This window comes from Acinonyx jubatus, chromosome C2 (assembly GCF_027475565.1).
Source record: "Acinonyx jubatus isolate Ajub_Pintada_27869175 chromosome C2, VMU_Ajub_asm_v1.0, whole genome shotgun sequence".
NCBI lineage: Eukaryota > Metazoa > Chordata > Mammalia > Carnivora > Felidae > Acinonyx > Acinonyx jubatus.
Genome location: NC_069384.1, coordinates 118,406,125 through 118,427,489, shown reverse-complemented (window position 1 = coordinate 118,427,489; position 21,365 = coordinate 118,406,125). Strand labels below are relative to the sequence as shown.

At 39.5% G+C, this 21,365-nt stretch overlaps 1 protein-coding gene and 1 pseudogene across 17 annotated transcripts in view; both read right to left on the bottom strand.

Moving 5' to 3' along the window:
• SLC9A9 (solute carrier family 9 member A9) overlaps nt 1–21,365 on the bottom strand; it is a 698,450-nt gene that overhangs the window by 167,840 nt on the left and 509,245 nt on the right. The gene's annotated exons all lie outside the window — the stretch shown is intronic.
• Nucleotides 21,022–21,230, bottom strand: LOC113600051 (uncharacterized; annotated as a pseudogene).

Genomic DNA, 21,365 nt, shown 5'->3' with positions numbered 1-21,365 from the left:
CTGGATTATACATAGCCAGGCTGGAGCTAGATCTCCCTGTGATGTTTCATGGTACTATGTGCCATTCATGCATAGCTCTTGCCAGAATATTATCATCTCACAATTGATTCAACCTGTTTCTCCCACTAGACTCATAAGGTCCACAATGGCAGGATTAGGTCTGCCTCAGTTCCCCACTACTGCTCCAGCCACAGTGTCTTCCACTTAGCAGCTGCTCACTACGTTTTGAATGAAAGAATCATAGACCATTAGCACTGGAAGGGACACTGAAGCCACCAGACATGACACAATTTGCCCAAAGACACACTGCTCCTTGCAGCAAATCATATTTTCCTGATTCTTAGTCCCACATTCCTTTCTACAGTCACTTGTGAGTCCCCTCCCCTCAGAATGAAACAGTCACTCCAGAACCACTCTGGTCGGTGGCCTCAGCTCAGATTCCAGAATGGTGATCAGTGGATACAGGGTGGTTGGAGGGAAGGGACACCCGGTGACAGCCGTATCATATCCAGCTCCCTCAGACTGTTAATGTATCCTGCTTCCTTTGAGGCACTGGGACATTGTATTGAGTTCAAGATCTAAGACTTAACCCAGAAAACAGCTGATCTCTACTAGAAGAACATTTGAGGCCTGAGGCAGCTCAGTAGGCAGAAAAGTAGGTCAAGTTAAATTGTATAAGCAGGGGAAATCCCTGGTTAAATGATGGGGGGCATGTTGTGATCCCACTGACAGGGTCTTGGGGAAAGAAAGATTTCCCACCCCCATCCCCCCAACTGGAGGTAGAAACAATTAAAGGACTTTACTTACCAGAAACATCTATTCTGTTCAGGGAAGAAAAATAGCTCTTAAGAGTATTCATGAAATAATTGCAATCAAGAGCAAAGCTATAAACATAACAGCATGAATGGTACAGAAAGATATAAAGAGCCAGGTGCACCAGAAAACACACTGTCTTTAAGTTAAATGGCTGAGTTCTCTCTTATGGTCACTATGAAATTATAGAGGGGAGTTGTTAGCTTGGCATTTCCTTTTTCAATAGTAAATCAATGGATCCTTCATTTTCACTAAATTGTTTTCCTGCCCTCCAGGGAAAATATGACACAAGCATAATGCAGATGCGGAAAGGAAAGGCCAGGCTGGGACAAAACATTTAATTAAATCCCCTTTTATAAAACAACCTTCCTTCAGCTTGACAAATGGATGAAGCAAAATGTGCTTATACAGGCAAAACAATTAACCAGGTTCATAACAGTTTATAACTAGCATGGATCAATCGCAGGTGGCAATTCATTCCATTACACGTCACATGTGTGCTGGGGAAGGGGGAGGGGCAGAGAGGCCCAGTCTCCTCAGAGTGGTAGCTTCTGAGCAACTCGCTCCCTCATGGAGCAGAGATTTGTGGGGGGTTGGCAGTGCCCAGGGTTCTGTGTTTAAGGAGCAGGGTAGAAATGGGTTCTATGGAATATGCCCCCGGTGTACGTGCATGTGTGAGTGCAGGGAGTTGTACAAAAAAAGGACAGTCCAGTGGCCCAAGCTGCTGAACTCAGGCCTCTTGGTCTGCCCAGGGCTGTTGCTACAATAAGAGGCTGCTTCCTATGTCCTTACTAAAGTGCATTCATTTGTTAGGGCATTTGTGCAATTGCTCGATTTGTATAGCATGAAACTTGTGTGATTGCCCACTCTGTGCTACTCACAGCTGCAGGTGATGGGGATATAAAGATAAATGAGCAGTGTCTGTACCTTGGGGAATCACACAGCCTAACAGCAGTAATAACACATAACACTCATAGAAACTGATCACATGATAGGCACCATTCTAAGCCTTTTCTATTAGTTAATTCCCCACAATAACCCCAAGTGGTAAGTGCTCTTGTTCCCATTCTGCAGATGATGAAACAGAGACGCAGAAAAGGCAAAATAACTTGCCTCAAGTCACACAGCTAAAGAGATCCAGATTAGTACTCCAGTAGGTGGGCCTCTGAACCCACCTTCCTGTACACTACCTCCAGCTGCTTCCTGCTAAGACTGCCATACCTTCAGAGTTCAGTGGGGGCACAGGGAGCAAGGGGTCATTTGTCTGTGGGATCAGGAAATGTTCATAGAAGAGAAGTAGCTATGATGCAGCACCAGGTGGAAGATGAGTAAGAAGGAGAATTGTGGCAAGAAAGGCGGCCTGAGCCATGGGGGTTTCAGAGGCAAAGGCTGGAGGGACCTCACAATAGGTTACCTGTCACACCGTGGCTTGTGGAGTCATGTAGCTTTCACTTTGTCCCCTAGTCAAGGGCCAAATTTTGGGATCATGCCATTCTTTTCTGTGTCCCCCATTCCCTTCCCCAGAGCTCCCGATAAATATGAGGTGAATGGAAAAGAAAGTGTGGGGCAGAGAACACAGAGACTTGGGCTCTGAGAGGAGGCTGAGTGGTCTATTATGGCCCTGGTAGGTGGAGGGGCGGCAGTTCAGGGGGATGTGGCCGCAAGCACAGCACAAAGCTGACGCTGGTTATGCTGGGGGCAGAGGTGGCTTTTCTAAAGTTCTGGCACCTAAGTCTGGGTTTTAGGGATGCCTGTGTGGCTCAGGCAGTTAAGCATCTGACTCTTGGTTTTGGCTCAGGTCATGATTTCATAGTTGTGAGTTTGAGCCCCACATCAGGCTCTGACAGTGTGAAGCCTGCTTAGTATTCTCTCTCTCTCTCTCTCTCTCTTCTCTCTCAATAAACAAACAAACAAACAAACAGACAAACTGAAAAAAAAGTTAAGCCCACATTGGCTCTAGTTAAGGAGTTCAGAGGCTACCGTGGTGCCAGATTCAGTGTGCTTTGACATTGTGGGCTTTCCAGGGCAGCAGAATTAGCCAATGCAAGTTGCATTGTCTTCATGCTCACTTAAGCCACATTCATACTGTGTTTACAGCAGGAAAGGGACAGTTAAGATGGAGTGAATGGTGCAGGAAACAAGGGAAACACATGCTGATGACAGCTGAGAATGTATTTGACTTTCATTTGCCACTTTCCTCTGCAGGGGAGACCCACCTCAGGATTTTACAAGCTCTGAAAACACGGAATTTCATAATGTTTCCTGTAGGAAATCAAAAGGGCCTTTAAGGCATTCTAATGATTTCTTTAATTGCCACTAAGCTCATGCTGCTTGAATTCTGGGAGTTTTCCCCATTGTTTATTGTTAGCAGAGTGGGAACACACCCCATTGGGTACATGAAGATATTTATGAAATGAGCCGTAGGAACCTGGAGGAGTTCTCTGAGGGCCTTAGCAAGGCTTTACTTCTCAAGGCAGGGTCTTTACTGAACATAGTGATTCTTTCTTTCTGATGTGAAATTCCAGGGGGCTTTGTGGTAGCAAATCACTTGAACAGTGCACCCTCAAAATGATTTTGGCTGGCAAAATTGAAGCTGTGTAAGTATGTTCATATAGAAGAGGCTTTAAGACAAGCCTGGCATAACTTTTTTTTAAGTTTATTTTTAAGTTTATAGAAAGAGAGAGAGGGAGGTGCAGGGAGGGACAGCAAGAGAGGGAGAGAGAATCCCAAGCAGGCTCTGCACTGTCAGTGCATTGCCTGATGTGGGGCTCAAACTCACAACTGTGAGATCATGACCTGAGCCGAAACCAAGAGTCGGATGCTTAACCAACTGAGCCACCCAGGCACCCTACGCCTGGCATAAATTTTGTGAGTTGCTGTTCTACAGAGCTTGGTCTAGATTTAAAGATGCTCTTCTTGGGAATTCTAGTTACTGAACTGGAGTTGCCTCCATTCCGTGCTGTCAGAAGTCTGTCCATTCTTGGGCTGTACCCTTCCAGACAGGCTTACTCTTCTCCAAGATCTTACTCTGCTGATAATAGATATTCTTGCTCATACAGTGTTTTCTTTTTATCTTTTCATTTTTCTATTCCCTCCCTTACATCAAAACTCACATATGCTAAGTCTCATTTTCTCCAGAGTCTACTTTCTGTTTGCCCAAGTGGTAAACAGTAACTGATAATCTCATCTGTATTCATGAGTAAATGGGATATACTAGAATCCCTCTAAATTCTTCTCTTAACCCCTTTCTCCACTCTGTGGTAGAATACCTGTTTAATAAGTGCTCTTTGGGGCTTTAAAGAGTATTGCAGTCCACATGAAAAAGTGTGGAGCTATGCTAGGGAAATTGAAAGGTGTATTTGTACATAAGATGGTACCCTCACAGAAAACCTTGGATGAAAAATTTTAGCATCAAACTATGAGTCCATTCCTACTGTGTCAGATACCTTAGCATATACTCACAGCCACTTTCTTGTAGCCATCGGTTTCTCTAACTTTCCTAAAGAACCCACAAGTTAGTCAAAGGCATCCTGGCAGGTAAACAGGTATATCTCTCAAGCATTTAGGACAACCCAACACTGCAATTGCTAATTTCATGTGAACCAATATCTGTACATTTTATTTTTAAAAGAAAACCCTTCATCTTTCAATGTAAAGAGTTATATTGAAGTGGGCTTTGTGTGTCCAAGATGGCCTGTGCAGAAAGAAAGTCTTTTCTATGCCAGCTTTTTTATGGGTCCTTTTCCCAGAATTCCTTACTTTGGCCTTCCCAGAATTCCTATACCCTATGTTTAGCTACATATAAAGTGTTCTTTAAAATATCCTGTAGGCAGCAGGTCATTTATTTATCCATCCATCTATCCATCCATCCATCTATCCATCCATCCATCCATCCATCCATCCACCCACCCACCCACCAAACCCACCCATCCTTTTATTGAATCAGGTCACTTGTCATTCCCTTGCTCAACATTTTTCAATAGTTTGCCATCACCCTCATGATAAATCTGACTCCTTGCCATGGCTACCCACCCCTTGCCTATCCTTCCTATGACTGCACATTTCTCCCTTCACAAGCAATACAGACTTCCTCATGTTCCTTGAAGGCCTTTTTGGTCACTATTCCTTCTGCTCAGAACCTGCTTCACTGAGACACTTAACACCATTCAGGTCTCTGATCAAAAGTTACTTTCTCAAAAGGTTTTCCTTTCTACAATAGAGACCCTTGACCCCATAGCGTCCCCTTTCCCTGCTTTAGTTTTTATCCCAACACTTACTTAAGATTATCATCATATAAGATCACAGATACTTATTTGTTTTCTACTTGTCACTCTTCCTACAATATAAGCTCCAGGAGAGAAGGATTTTAGTCTTTTCTCCTCTTTGCTCTATACCAAGACACTAGAGAAACACTTAACAATAGTTGGCAGTCCATACGTATTCATTGAATAAACGAATGATTGTCTGAGGTAAGTACTACGTTATCCCCTTTTTAAGGTGGGGCAATTGAGACTTAGGTGACACACAGGAAGTGGTGGATCTAGGATCCAAATCTAGTTTTAAATCCAGGTCCAATTCTCTTTAACCCCTAAACTCAACTGTATGCTATTGCCATACTATTTGTTGGATCCCCAGAGACAAATGGGACATAATTATTGCCTTCTGCGAATTCACAGGTAATAGTAACAGACAGAAATAGATTACATTAAGGAAGAGTGACTACCTGGATAAGGCACAGAAAGGGAAATGTTTAACTCCATACAAATCTAGTTGGAATGGAAAATATTTGCTAGTCAAAAGGGAGAGGTCATTATTGGTAGGAAAAGCAACATGTTGCAAAAGCACTGAGACTTGAAGTGTTGGGGGGTGGGGGTGCCGTCTGGCCTTGCTGGAGTGGTAGAGAGTGAGAAGGTGGAGTGAACCAGGGCTTCACAGGCAGGTACTGGCGAATTCTACCCTGTAAGTCTGATGGCAACACATACATGCAGATGTACATATTGACCAAAATGAGCGTACAGGGACAATTTTATACAAACAAAAACATGGGTGTCCCATACTTTCTTAAAGGATACTTTCTGAAAGGACTCAGTATATTGTTACAGAGCAGCATCTCAGAAAGATATGCCCCCATTTCATACAACAGAGAATATAGTTTCAGCCACCCAGTTCAGAAGGCTCACCAAGCTCTCTATGCTTAAAAACCAGTGCTGGGGCGCCTTGGTGGCACAGTTGGTTAAGCGTCCGACTTCAGCCAGGTCACGATCTCGCGGTCCGTGAGTTCGAGCCCCGCGTCGGCCTCTGGGCTGACGGCTCAGAGCCTGGAGCCTGTTTCCGATTCTGTGTCTCCCTCTCTCTCTGCCCCTCCCCCGTTCATGCTCTGTCTCTCTCTGTCCCAAATAAGTAAATAAACATTGAAAAACCAGTGCTATCAGCTTCTGTAAATTGCTTGCTACCCGTATAAATTTGAATTTTTAAAACCCACAGGTTTCAAGTAATTTTTTTAACATGATAAAGTGAAACAGAGCTGGTGAGGCCAGTTAGGAGAGACTAACAGAGGCACGTTTAGGTTTGCTACAGGACGGAAGGGTACACATGTAGTATAAAGAAACTATGTGGGTCCATGGGCCTGGTCTGGCTGGATCTGGGGATGAAAGACAAGGATTTTCCTACTTCATTTGGAAGAATGTTCTCCAGCGTTATGATCCATTGACTGTTTCCAGTACTTCAATATGACTGACGGCCATTTAAGCCATATAAAGTATGACTAAGGACTCTAGTTTACAACCTCCGGGAAAGAGAGAGGTTTTTGAATCCTCTGTAACCCTTTCTGACTAAACAAACACAGGAAAGCATGGTATACAACAAGCCATCTCTAGAGATTAGCAGAGCAGGGCAGAGGTAGGGAAGGTTGGAAAATTATATTTTTGAGGCAAGGTTTACAGTAATTTGTGTCACATCATGCTTTTCCATTTAGGATTTCTCAAAGCTACCACAGAGTCTGCTGCACTACTTATACATGCACCTGCTATACTGATGAGATGGGCATTGTTTTAAGGTTTTAAGCATAATAGTATTTTAAGACATGACCTCATTTGCTGCTCTTTTAATTGCTGCTTTGTAATGCTTTATCTATCTTAATTACTGTCTTAATGTACTGCTTGTACCCTGAGGTGCTTTCTGTGAATGGTACCATTTTAAGAAATGAAAAATTAAATAAATAACTTCACAGGTGAGAAATCACATTAGTCAAACCTGTGTCTAAAAGAGCATTTGTTATTTGCCTGATACGGAGTGTTAATAAGCAGGAGTCTCTCTTTCAAGCATAAGGACTGAGCTGTGATGTCCAAGGTCAGACACAGAGCATGGATAAAACTGGGAATGGAAGGCAAGATTCCCAAGGGTTCGTTTAGTTTCCAATAACTAGAATTCATGCTATCATGTTTAAGTTTGATCTTATGTTCTCAGCAAGTCTTTATGAGTAACAATAGCTCTAATGAAGGCAAAAGTATATATTTTCCACTTAACTCCAGCAGCAATTGAATTGTAGTTCTCTTGGCCAGGAAACAAATTCCATAGACCCAGTTCTTAACCTGAGTCATGTTACCCTTAGTCACACACTCGATAGCATTCCTTGGCTTAATAAAGTAGGAAATGGACTGCTGGCTTGGAGTTTCCTGACTTGAAGTAGGTGCTGTAATGACATAACTCCCCTCTAAACCCCCACAGCCACACTGAGCTTTTTATTTCCGTATTTAAAGCACAGGCAAGGTCAAAACAATAGATGAAATTTCATAAAACAGTAGTAGTTACGCCTAGATGTTTTTACTAACTTCCTAAAAACACTTTGGAATCAGCTCCAACTGCGTTTATAAATGAAAAAGGAAATGAAGCACAACACCCCAGCCACAAAATTCTTTGGTCTTGAATTGGCCAGATGTCTAGATTTCCTTTACGTAAACAGGGTCAAATGTGAGGCCAACCATTTGTAAACTCCCAGATCCTCATGGGCAAGGATGCTAATGAAGTTGTCTAGTTTCCACAAAACTGTGATGCAACTTCTTAGGATGGAGAAACCAGGCAGATGGATGCAGTCGGCCCAGGGCCTAGCCCGGAGGCCTACATGGAGTAGGCCATTACTCACGGAGTAAATGTGGCTCATGGAGTGCAAAAGAAAAGAACTTTATCACACCTCCCCTTGGCCCCAATATACACATATGTACACACTTGCTTCTACAGACTCCTATGACTTTTTATTAATCTCAGACAGCTTACAAGAGTTCTCTGGTCACTTGTAATCACAGAAGTGGTCTCAGTTCAGTAATAAATATGTTTAGTTACATGAATAACACCAGAATGTGAATATGAAATTCTCAGAGTGAGACCCCAGTTTGGGCCTGCTGCAAGGGTCAAGTCCTTCTTTCTATCCTCCTTTTATTTCCCACCCTACTCCTACTTACAGGCTGGTCTCTCTCTCCAAGGATAAGGAACAGGAGAAGAAGGAGGGGCAAATGGGGAAGAAAGGTTATGTCTGTGTGGCATAACTATGGCATTGTTTCCCTTTGGTTATGGCAGATATTAGAAACGTTTGTTAGGGCTCTTCAGAGGCCCATCCATGGCTGGGACTAATTTGTAAGTTCCTGACATGGATTGTGTTTCATCCACTTCTTCCTTGGCCCTGAACATCTGACTGTACAGACCTGACCTGGCTTTCTTCTGCTGTGACTTCCTCACCTCTCCAGGTGACATTCTAGGGCAGGGTCTAAGAGAAAACTCCATATAGGCTTTCTCTATTACATCACACAATTAATAAGAAACGTACTCCTTAGGTATGTTTTTGGTGGGAATGTATCAAATTCCCAAACTGTGGATCTCACTCTGTTCCAGGCTACTTTAGCCAGCTTCTGAATTTCTCAGACCCAGGTCTGCCCCTTGAATCTTTCAGTCTTCTGGGGACATGCAGCAGTCTTGCCGATGGTCTCACTGAACTCCATCTCATGGGCTTATGATGAGGGACAAACCTTCTCTGTGTTATTCCTTTCTCACAGGAAATGGGACTCACAGATTTACCTTGGCCAATGGCATGTGAGTAGATATGATACACACCATGAGCAAGTAGAAGTTTTTAGAAACTTTGGGAGTTTCAGCTCCTTGCTCCTTTCCTTTTCCACGAGAGAACAGCATGTTCCAGGTAGGGCTGCTCCCTTAGTCTGGGTCTTAGAATGAGAAAACAGATGGCAGAGCCCCAGCCAACCTGCAGTCAAGAGGAGTTGAGCCAACCTGCGCCACAGATGAGAGCCCAGTAGAGATAAGCATCCCTCTAGCTGACCCCTAGCCTTTACATAATTTGAAAAAGAAACATATCTTTGTGAATGCAAATCATTTAGATATTTGGGCTATTATTTTTGCAGTGAAAACTTGACTTACACACTAGCCAAGTATTGGCCAGGGAGGTATTAGGGAAATTGGAATATGTCCTGGAGTCCAAGTGAAGACTGAGGTTTCAAGTAAGATGGAGGGGCAATTGAATTCAATATTGTTGACAGTCCAATAAAAATTAAAAATGAGGCTTGACCATTGCATTTAGCAACATGGGGGGCATCAAGACTAATAAGAATAGTTTTGGGGGCAGAATGATGGGGCTACTACCTATTCATAGTAGGTTCAAGAGAGATTGAAAGGAGAGGAGTTGTAGACACTGTGAGCTGAAACTATTTTGAGAGGTTTTGCCTTAAAGGACAGCAAGGAATGAGGCTGTGGCTGGAGAGGGATGTGCAAGCAAGAAAGGTTTTTTATTTTTATTATTAAAGATGAAAGTAATTAAACTAGGTTTTAAAATTGTTCAGTGAAGAGGACAAAATGATGATATGAGAGAGAAGAGAGACAACATTGGAGTGATGTCTTCCAACAAGTGAGGGAGGATGTGACTACCACATGAATAGAAGGATGGGCCTTAACTGGAGTAAGGTCAGTTTGTTCCTCTTGACATAATGGAAGGTGGAACTTAAGGACACTGATGCTGGAAGGTAGGTTTATGGAGAACTTGTGGAAGCTATCTTTTTATTGCTTCTATTCTCTTAGTGAATGGGGGAGATCATCAGCTGAAAGAGAAAGCTGGGGAAAGGTAACAGGTGCTTGACAGAAGGGGAGGAGACAAGGTGAGAATGAAATTATCTGGTAGAATTGGAATGTTGATGGGCTAGGGAATTTTAGGATAATTGCTGGGCAGCCCCCAAAGTCCCTGAAAGCCTACTGCATATGAAGTGTTATGCTCAGAGCTGTGAGACAAAGGGAAGAAGAGACCCAGACATTGCCCTCAGTGGTCTCACACTCTAAGGTAGAGAGCTGTCATTCAGATATATCAGTGAATCATGAGTTACTTCTGCGAGGTATGGTCTATTAGGAAAGGAAGTATGGCGACTGCGGTGGGAGCACAAAGCAGGGAAGAACCTATTTTACCTGGGTGGTAGGATGCTGCTGATGAGACGTTCTGATCATTCTCAGAGGGGATGACTGATTCTTAGTCTAAGGCATGAAAGGCACATAGTACTCATCTAGGTAATGAGAGGGGAAGGCTGTCCTGGTAGAGAGAGAAGCCCTGTAGAGAGGAGGTAGTGTGGCCTGTTTGGGGGAAATAGAAGTATTTCAATATGGCTGAACTCTGTGTGTGTGTGTGTGTGTGTGTGTGTGTGTGTGTGTATGAATGTGCACAAGTACATTGGTGTATGGACTCACATGCATGTATGTTTGGAGGAGGGGTGTATTTGTGACCAAGTGACTCCTAGAGATACATGTGTTGAATGTCATGATCAGCAACAGTCTGCCTTCCTATTTCCATTTGATGTGTGTCACTTGAAAGTATCTCCCCCCAAACCCCACCTATTATTGCAAATACTCTTGGAAGAAGCCAAAATTATGATGATGTTTTTTATTTTTATAGCATGTATTAGAAGTAATAGGACACAATGAACAATGCAATGAGAAGTTCGTTGTAAGATATAAATATAGGCCAGATTTCCATTTCACCTTGGTGTCCTGAGTTACACAGACTAGGGATTCGGCTCAGTGACTGAAACAAAACAAAACAAAACAAAACACAATCCTAGCCAAATGTTTGTGTTGAGGATTGGACATAGAAATATTAAGTAAAACAAAAAAATCAAAACTATACTATCAACATACATCAATACTTTACAAAATACATTTACTCCTACAGCTTTGTGTTTTTTTGTTGCCAACAAAAAAATTCTCCAAAAACCATCACCTCAAAGTTTACCTTGAAACAGGAAACAGCAAAAGTCATAGTTTACAAATGCCCTGTGTGACTTCTGTTTAAAATGGTTTCCAATTAGTAGTCCCTAATGGTGCCTCTGCTAAATTCCTACTCAAATGCTTTTAAATGCCCAGAAAAGGCAAACAATTCCAATACCATTGAAAACCCAAAATAATGGGCAAGTGAGTGTTACAATATCCTAAGAGTTTTTAATAATCATAAGGCTTATAGAGCTATTTTGTGAAAAACAACCAGCATCCTATCCCCACTTCATGGAATATCACATCCTTGCTTGCCTGGAAGACAGCAGAAATATACTTTGTTCTTAGTCCCCCAAAAAACCTATGGCAAAGCGTCATAGGGCAGTAGTAGAAGGTGGGAGTTGAGACTGTTGTGTCAGCTACACAAAGGTAGGGACTTTTGTCTCTTCTGTTCTATGTCTTACTGGTTGCTGGCACAGAGTAGAAGCTCAATAAATATTTGTTGAATGAATGTGAATGAATGAAGGAAAAGATGGGGGAGAGAAGTCGGAATTTCCAATAGCACATTGCATTCTGTGGAGAGTATATGTCCCATATGTAGAGTTGTAGCCAAGAATGAAGGTAAAGAGATGCCAGGAATACAGTATGCTACATTGGCTCAAAGGGCCTGAAAACCAACAGTGAGGACAACAGAGAATTCCTCACACATATGGCATAGCTTCAAAGATGAATATTTGCTTGATCCTAGGGCCTGGGTTATAAATGTTGCAAATTGACTTGCTAGCTATGGCTCCAAGAAAAGAATGTGATGAACAACCAGATGGACATTGTGGGAGCCAAGGGCAATTCACACACCTGTCTGTTGGCAAATATTGAGTCTAGAGAGATTTCTCCTTATTAAAATACTAGCAAAGACAAGAAAAGTAGCACAGAGTTTATCAAGATATTCTATACAATAAAGAAAAAGAAACATCTTCCTGAAGACCTAGAAGAAAGGAGTTTCTGGAATTACAACAAAGTTTTAGAAATCTGTTAGGCATCTTCAAAAACATCCAATAATTCTGGACTATAAGAAACAGGACAGAAAGTCACCAAGAAAAGAACAAATTACGTTGCCAGTGTTTAACTCACTCTTACTAGAAAGCAATTAGGCAAAACACATTTTAAACTTTGAAAAATATTCTACCCCTTGACTCTTTAATCCCATTTTTAAGGATCTACTCTAAGAAAATAATCAGAAACACAAACAGGTATATATGTATGTAATAATCATAGTATAATTTATGATAGTTTAAGATAATTCTAATTTAATTCTAATTTAATATATTCTAAAACCAATTTAGATAAATAATTGTGGTATATTCATATGATTTTATTATTCAGTCATTTAAAATAAAATTTCAACAGATATCTAATAAAATTAGAAAGCTATCATGCTGTATTTTTGAGTTAAAAAGTAACAGACCTGAATTTTGTAAAAAAGATTGATTGCCAAAAATGTCTTTGGAAATGTACTAAAATGTTAACAGTAATCATCTCTGTAAAAAGACACCAAGTGAATTTTATTTTTTAAACAATTTTTTAGTTTTTAAATTTTATATAGTAAGCACATATTAGTTTATACTCATAAAATTAAACACCTGTTTAAATTTCTGGTATTGGCTAATGAAAAATAAAATTACTGTTTCGAACACATTTAGAATAAAACCTTGGTTTGAGAGCATAATTTGTTCTGGAAACATGCTTGTAATCCAAAGTACTTGTTTATCAAAGCGAATTTCATTTACCATTGGCTCAGTTGTGATCATGTGACATTTGGCATCATGTACTACTCGTATTGCAAGACATCGATCATTTATCAAGTTAAAATTTATTAGAAATGTCTGCTTGCCTTGCAAAACACTCTCAGAACAAGTTACTCATAATTGAAAGTTTTACTGCACTTTCTCCCTTTCTTTGAGAATCCCACTGAAATAACAAGACTGCCGTACAAACATAAATAGACCCATAAAGACAATATATTAAAGAAACAAAAGGATGAGATTATTTTGATGACTAGACTGTAATAAACTACAACCTGCATGGACAAATACTGCAGGCCACGCTACTCTGTGGCAGAACTTTGGGAGGGCCACACCAGAGGGGCAGGTGGCCCCAGAATGGGCTGAACATATCCATTTCCAGCATTTCAGCTGCAGTTTTCCAAACTAAGGGATAGTTTGCTTGGTGGGAACTCATGTGTGGGTGCTGTGCTTGAGGAGAAATAGAGATAAAGAGGCTCAAGGGGACATCAGGTGACCCTTAATGTACAAATTGAAGCTTGGAAAATATAAGAAAAAAGTAGCCAGTGTCACTGAAAAGCCAGCTGTTGAGATGCTTTTGTACCATCATCTCCAAATATGGGTGCTGCCTCACTACAGGCCAATTATATTTTACTTTACAAACCCAGCACTAGGTTGGGTGGAACACTCTACCCACTAAAGAAAAAAAAAAAAAAAAAAAAAAAGCTAATGTTTTTCCAAACATTCCTTGTACTCAGTACAATGAAACCTGCATTAAAGCATATTTTGCCTCTAATGGGCAATTCCCTGTCTTAAGCAATTTCTTCAGAGTGATTCTGTATGATACAATCTGGCAATTATTTTTAAAATCTCCAGCTAAAATCCCATATTTTGGCTATGCAACTGATCTTTATGGTGGATGCAAAATGGGAGTTTTATTGCAACTCTGGATTGTACACAGTAATTTTTCTTAAACCATTTCATTAAGGTTTAAAATGCATACTAGCAGGTAAAAGATTATAATAGATTTAAAAAAAAAACTAAGACTTTATTTTCTGAAGAGAAGTTAAGGACCCCGGGGAATTAAATTATGTTGATTAAAACATGGAAATCTATTTCAAGCAACACTAGCTCACTGCTCACTTATAACCAAAATAAAATGGGGGGAAAGAGAGGAAGTCCCACTGTTCAGTGCTTATAAAAATGACTTTTATATATTGCTTTCACTCTTTATTTTAGGATTCTACATTACCAGGACTAGAAGAAAGAAAAGGAGCATGAACATGTTAAGAAGAATATGAGGATTCTAAGTTTTATTTCTGGGATGAGAAAAATATAGCAGACAATTTGAAGATTTTTTAACTGTCATAAAATGATATATCACACACATCAGATACACATAAAAGACTAGAGAAAATAAGAATGCAAGACCTTGATTACAAATAAAATTATAGTGGGAAATCTAATTTACCTTATTCAGAATCTGACATCTAGTAAAAATATAGGTAAGATTATAGAGAATTTGAGCAACATAATCAATAAACTCAATTTAATAGACACACAAAATTATACTGGGAAATCTAACGTACCTTATTTGGAATATGACATCTATTAAAAGTATAGGTAAGGATATAGAGAATTTGAGTAACATAATCAATAAACTCAAGTTAATACACACACACACATAAATTTTTTCCTCAAAAGTAGCAAATATACATTTTTTTCATGTCCATGGAACATACACCCTAATCAGTTATGTACTTGATCACAAAGAAAATCTTATATTTCAAAAGTAGAATCACTACAGTTCACAGCCTCATAATTTGATAAATTAGGAATAAATAATAAAAAGGTAACCAAAAATTGTAATTGTTGGGTAAACTAAGAAACTTTCAAAAAATTATCTATCAAAGAGAAACAAAAAATGAATCACCTCAAATATAATCACTGATTCGGGCAAGGATCATTGACAGATGTTAAAAACAGTAGGTAAAAGATTGCTGGAAACAAGATATTCACACAGTGGTCAAGTATTACCCCGTAGGTTAAAAACTAGTTACCAAGGTAAAACTGTACCTTTACAGTAGACGTTACCACCATAATCATATGAACAAACTTGGTATCATCAATAGTGGGACAGTCTGACCTTATATGTCTGCTGACATGAAATACACACTATTGAGCATATAACGTCATCCATGAATATTCTTGCCAAAAATGTTCAACCTGAATTTCAGGCCTGAACATAATTTCCAGTTTACAGTAAATGTAGCAGAGAGAAAAATACATTAACTGATGCTATGTAGAAACAAACAAGTCCAGAATGTGGAATAATGTACATAACAATTGACCTGGTTTCTTCTAAAAATCAATGTCATGAAAAATAAAAAAGAAGCTGATTTAAAGAAACTACAAACATTTTTTTAACCAAATGCAGTGTATAACTTTGATTGGATCTTGAATTTAAAAATATCTATGCAGTATTTATTTTCTTGCAATAACTGGGGATATCTGAATATATACTGACATGATAAAAACTATTCATCGTATTTTTTAATAAGTATTTTTAAGCATAGTAATGGTATTTTTGTTAAGAGAATGTCAAAGATGTATGCTTCAGTATTTGGGTAAGAGGTGTATGATGGCTGTCCTTACATCCGATTCAGTGAAAAAATAAAAGAATAAATAAAAAGCACTTACATATTTAATATATGTGATCTATATGTACATGCAGAGAAGTATGAAAAAACAAGATGGAAAAATTATTAATGTGTAAAACTAGCTGAAAGATATATGGATATTTATTTTACTATTCGTTGAACCATGTAAAATCACCAATACTTTACCATTTTTGAACTACAAAATGATAATTTTACATTTGAATATACCAATTACCAGAGGAGACCCTGGAAACGTGATTATAGACCTACTATTAAAATGACTCCAGGAACCAGATGGTTTTACAGCTGACTCCTAACTAGTCTTTAACGACTTGACCATTTTTGGGGTGCCTGGGTGGCTCAGTTGTTTAAGCCTCCGACTTTGGCTCAGGTCATGATCTCACTGTTTGTGATTTTCAGCCCTGCATCAGGCTCTGTGCTGACAGCTCAGAGCCTGGAGTCTACTTTGGATTCTGTGTCTCCCTCTCTCTCTGCCCCTCCCCTGCTCATGCCCTGTCTCTTTCTCTCAAAAAGAAACAAACATTAAAAAAAATTTTTTTTAAGATTTGATCATTTTTATGTTATTTTAGACCATAAAAAATAGAAAAGTCTTCAGTTAATGTCATGAATATACCAGTCTTATTAATATCTAAACCTAATAAAGACAGTCTTCTCTCCCCCAAAGAGAAAAACTATAGATTAATTTCAGTAATTATTATAGATATAAAATTGTAGAAAAAACGGCTTTTCTGAGAATATAAGGATTTTTAATTATCAGAATATCTATCAATATGTTTCATCACATCAATAAAATAGAAGAAAAAACTTTGGACAGAATTCGGCAGTTATGCGGTGCGGAGAGGTGAACTTGGGGAGCGAGAGGAAGCTGCGGGAAGGGAGGTGCTTTTGCAGGCAGAGAGAGGACGGAGACAGCAGCGGGGGGAAGAATATGGGAAAAGCACCCCTCACCAAAAGCAGCTGGAGAGAAAGTGGAAAATTGGAAACAGCCGCAGGGACTAAACTAAAAAGGGAGAAAGGAGAAAGGAGAGGGTTTAAATTCCATTAAGACGGTAAACAAGGGGAGTGCAAAGTCTGCAACTCCGCAGCTCAATACCTGGCGGTGCTCTGGTGGGAAGGGTGAATCCCCAGGAAGAGTGGGGTCCAGGAGTTTCTTGGCCACATGGGGAAAGCGGTTCCACTGCTGGAAGGACATTTGGTAGAGGCTGTGAGGCAACCTGGGCCCAGCAGACCCCAGAAAGCGGCCACATTCACTGGTGCTGGAACAAGGTCCTTAAGGGTGAAGCCTGGTGCCAGATGTGTGTTGTGATTTTCCGTAATCCCTGAAAAGCTGCTGCTACACTATCTCGCGAACTTTTTCTGGGGCGGGCAGGCACCTGACTGCAGTCTCGGGGCACCGATAGCAGCAAGGTCCAGCAAGAACTCCTGGGTGCAGCTGACATTCAGCCATTGCTCATTTGGCCATTGCTCGGTAAGACCCTCCCACAGAGGGGCAGAACGGGTCAAAGATGCAGTCCTTTAAAAGTAAGGGGCCAGGGAAAATAGCCGCATCTGAGGCAAGACTCGGGAGAGAGGTACTGCCTGGGGCCTAGTTACGGAGAGTGAAAAAGCGGGTAGTGGATGAAACCTGAAGACAGAGGACGGGTGCAGGATTGCTGATCGTGGAGAACTGCGATTGCTGATCAGGTAGATGAGTGACGCCATTTTCACCTTCCCTGCGCATGCGCACGCGCACACACAACTACAAGCACCACCCCAATCCACCTCAGTAGGCTAGCAGCGCCATCTAGTGGAGAGCGGGGCCGTTACACTGAGCCCCGCCCACCTGGGCCAACCTCCCTCTTCAAGAACACAAATCTCACCGCCTACTTAGTTTATGGACTATGAAGCGCTTCATAGCCTGACTTCTAGGGGAAAACGAAGTAATTTCAGTCCTATTTCAATCTGATAGCAAGTCCATCTATTCAATTTTCCTTTTTTTCTCTTTCACTTCTTTTTTCTTGAACACAGAAGAGAAAAAAATCATTTTTATTTTCAATTTTTATTAAAAATTTTTATTTAATTTTTTACTATATTTTTTACTTTGGTGTAACTTTTTCAAATATACTTCCATCACTTTATTTTAGTCTACTTAGTGTATTCACTTTTTCAAATTTTAAAACCATTTCCTTTTTTTCCTTTTTATTTTTTCTCTTCTTAGTTCTTTTTCTTGAATGCAGAAAGAGAAAAACTTCATTTTTACTTTCCATTTCTATTAAAAATATATTTAATTTTTTTACTACATATTTTGCTTTTATGTAAATTTTCTCAAATTCTATTTCATGTCCATCATTTTATATTTTAGTCTATGACAGTGTATTCACTTATACAAATTTTCAAATGATTTACTTCCTTTTTTCCTCTTTTTTCTTTTTCTTTTCTTTTTCTTGAATACAGAAAAATTCATTTTTAGTTTTAATTTTTATTAAAAATATTTTTCTTTAATTTTTTTCTACTATATTCTTTACTTTTGTATAATTTCTTTCAAACTCTATTTTACTCCCATCACCTCATTTTAGTCTACTTCAGTGTATTCATTTTTTGAAATTTTCAAACAATTTCCTTTTTTTTCTCCCTCCCCCTTTTTTTCCTCTGTCAAACCACTTTCAACACCCAGACCAAAACACACCTAGGATCTAGCATTGTTTATTTGATTTTGTGTGTGTGTGTGTATTTTTCATTTTAATATTTTTTAAATTTTAATTTTTTTTAATTTTAATTTTTCTACCTCATTAATTCCCTTTCTCCCTTCAAAATTACAAAACTAAGGAATTCACTCCAAAAGAAAGAGCACAAGAAACAACAGCCAGGGATTTAACCAACACAGATACAAGCAAGATGTCTGAACCAGAATTTAGAATCACGACATAAGAATACTAGCTAGAGTAAAAAATAGATTAGAATCCCTTTCTGCAGAGATAAAAGAAGTAAAAAAATAGCCAGAATGAAATTAAAAATCCTATAACAGAGATGCAATCACGGATGGATGCCATGGCGGCAAGGATGGATGAGGCAGAACAGAGAATCAGCAATATAGAGGACAAACTTATAGAGAATAATGAAGCAGAAAAAAAGAGGGAGATGAAGGCAAAAGAGCATGATTTAAGAATTTAAAAAATCGTGACTTGTTAAAAAGAACAACATCTGAATCATAGGGGTCCCAGAAGAGAGAGAAATAGGGGTAGAAGGGTTATGTGGGCAAATCATAGTGGAAAACTTTCCTAACCCGAGGAAAGACACAGACATCAAAATCCAAGAACCACAGAGGACCCCCATTAGGTTCAACAAAACTGACCATCAACAAGGCATATCATACTCAAATTCACAAAATACTCAGGCAAGGAGAGAATCATGAAAGTAGCAAGGGAAAAAAAGTCCCTAACCTACAAGGAAGACAGATCAGGTTTGCAGCAGACCCATGCACAGAAACTTGGCAGGCCAGAAAGGAGTGGCGGGATATATTCAATGTGCTGAATCAGAAAAATATGCAGCCAAGAATTCTTTATCCAGCAAGGCTGTCATTCAAAATAGGAGAGATAAAAAGTTTCCCAGACAAACAGAAATTAAAGGAGTTTGTGACCAGTGAACCAGCCCTGCAAGAAATTTTAAGGGGGGGCTCTCTGAGGGGAGAAAAGATGAAAATATAAATAACTAACTAAACAAACAAACAAATAAATACCAAAAGCAACAAAGATTAGAAAGGACCAGAGAACACCACCAGAAACTCCACCTCTACACAAATCATTAAGGCAATGATTTCATATCTTTCAGTACTCACTCTAAATGTCAGTGGACTCAATGCTCCAATCAAAAGACATAGGGTAACAGAATGGATAAGAAAACAAGATCCATCTATATGCTGTTTACAAGAGACCCACTTGAGACCTAAAGTGACCTTCAGATTGAAAATAAGGGGATGGAGAACCCTCTATCATGCTAACGGCCAACAAAAGAAAGCCGGAGTAGCCATACTTATACCAGACAATCTAGACTTTAAAATAAAGGCTGTATCAAGAGATGCAGAAGGGCATTATATCATAATCAAGGGGTCTATCCATCAAGAAGACCTAACAATGGGAAACATTTATGCACCAAATGTGAAAGCACCCAAATATATAAATCAATTAATCACAAGCATGAAGAAACTCATTGATAGTAATACCATAATAGTGGGAGACTTCAACACCCCACTCACAGCAATGGACAGATCATCTAATCAACAAATCAACAAGGAAACAATGGCTTTGAATGACACACTGGACCAGATGGACTTAACAGATATATTCAGAACATTTCATCCTAAAGCAGCAGAATATACATTCTTCTCCAGTGCACATGGTACGTTCTCCAGAACAGACCACATACTGGGACACAAATCAGCCCTCAATGAGTACAAAAAGGTCGAGATCATACCGTGCATATTGTCATACCACAACGCTATGAAACTTGGAATCAGCCACAAGAAAAAATTTGGTAAGGTAACAAATACTTGGAGACTGAAGAACATCCTACTAAAGAATGAATGAGCTAACCAAGCAGTTAAAGAGGAAATTAAAAAGTATATGGAAGTCAATGAAAATGATAACTCCACAATCCAAAACCTCTGGAATGCAGCAAACGTGGTCATAAGAGGAAAGTATATAGCAATCCAGGCCTTCCTAAAGAAGGAAGAAAGATCTCAGGTACACAACCTAACCTTATGCCTTAAAGAGCTGGAAAAAGAACAGCAAATACAACCCCAAAACACAAGAAGACAGGAAATAATAAAGATTAGGGCAGAAATTAATGCTATCAAAACAAACAAAAAAAACACAGAACAGATCAATGAAACCAGAAGCTGGTTCTTTGAAAGAATTAACAAAATTGATAAGCCACTAGCCAGTGTGATCAAAAAGAAAAAGGAAAGGACCCAAATAAATAAAATCAAGAATGAAAGAGGAGAGATCACAACCAACACAGCAGAAATAAAAACAATAATAAGAGAATATTCTCAGCAATTATATGCCAATAAAATGGGCAATCTGGAAGAAATGGACAAATTCCTAGAAACATACACTACCAAAACTGAAACAGGAAGAAATAGAAAATTTGAACAGACCCATAACCAGTAAGGAAATTGAATTAGTAATCAAACATCTGCCAAAAAAACAAGCGTCCAGGGTCAGATGGCTTTCCAGGGGAATTCTACCAAACACTTAAGGAAGAGTTAACACTAATTCTCTTGAAGCTTGTTCCAAAAAATAGAAATGGAAGGACAACTTCCAAACTCTGTCTATGAAGCCAGCATTACCCTGATTCCAAAACCAGACAGAGACCCCACTAAAAAGGAGAACTATAGACCAATTTCCCTTATGACCATGGATGCAAAAATCTTCAACAAGATATTAGCCAACCAGCTACAACAATATATTAAAAAAATTATTCACCACAATCAAATGGGATTTATACCTGGGATGCAGGGCTGGTTCAATATCCACAAAGAATTAATGTGATTCATCCCATCAATAAAAGAAAGGATAAGAAACATATGATCCTCTCAATAGATGCGGAGAAAGCATTTGACAAAATACACCATCCTTTCTTGATAAAAAGCCTCAAGAAAGTAAGGATAGAAGGAGCATACCTCGAGATCATACACTTGATCTTAGCCAAAAGGCCGAGAAGCGATTACCTCGAGATCATAAAAGCCATATATGAAGGACCCAACACTAATATCATCCTCAATGGGGAAAAACTCCTCCCCCTAAGGTCAGGAACAAGACAGGGATGTCCACTCTCACCACTGTTATTCACCATAGTATTT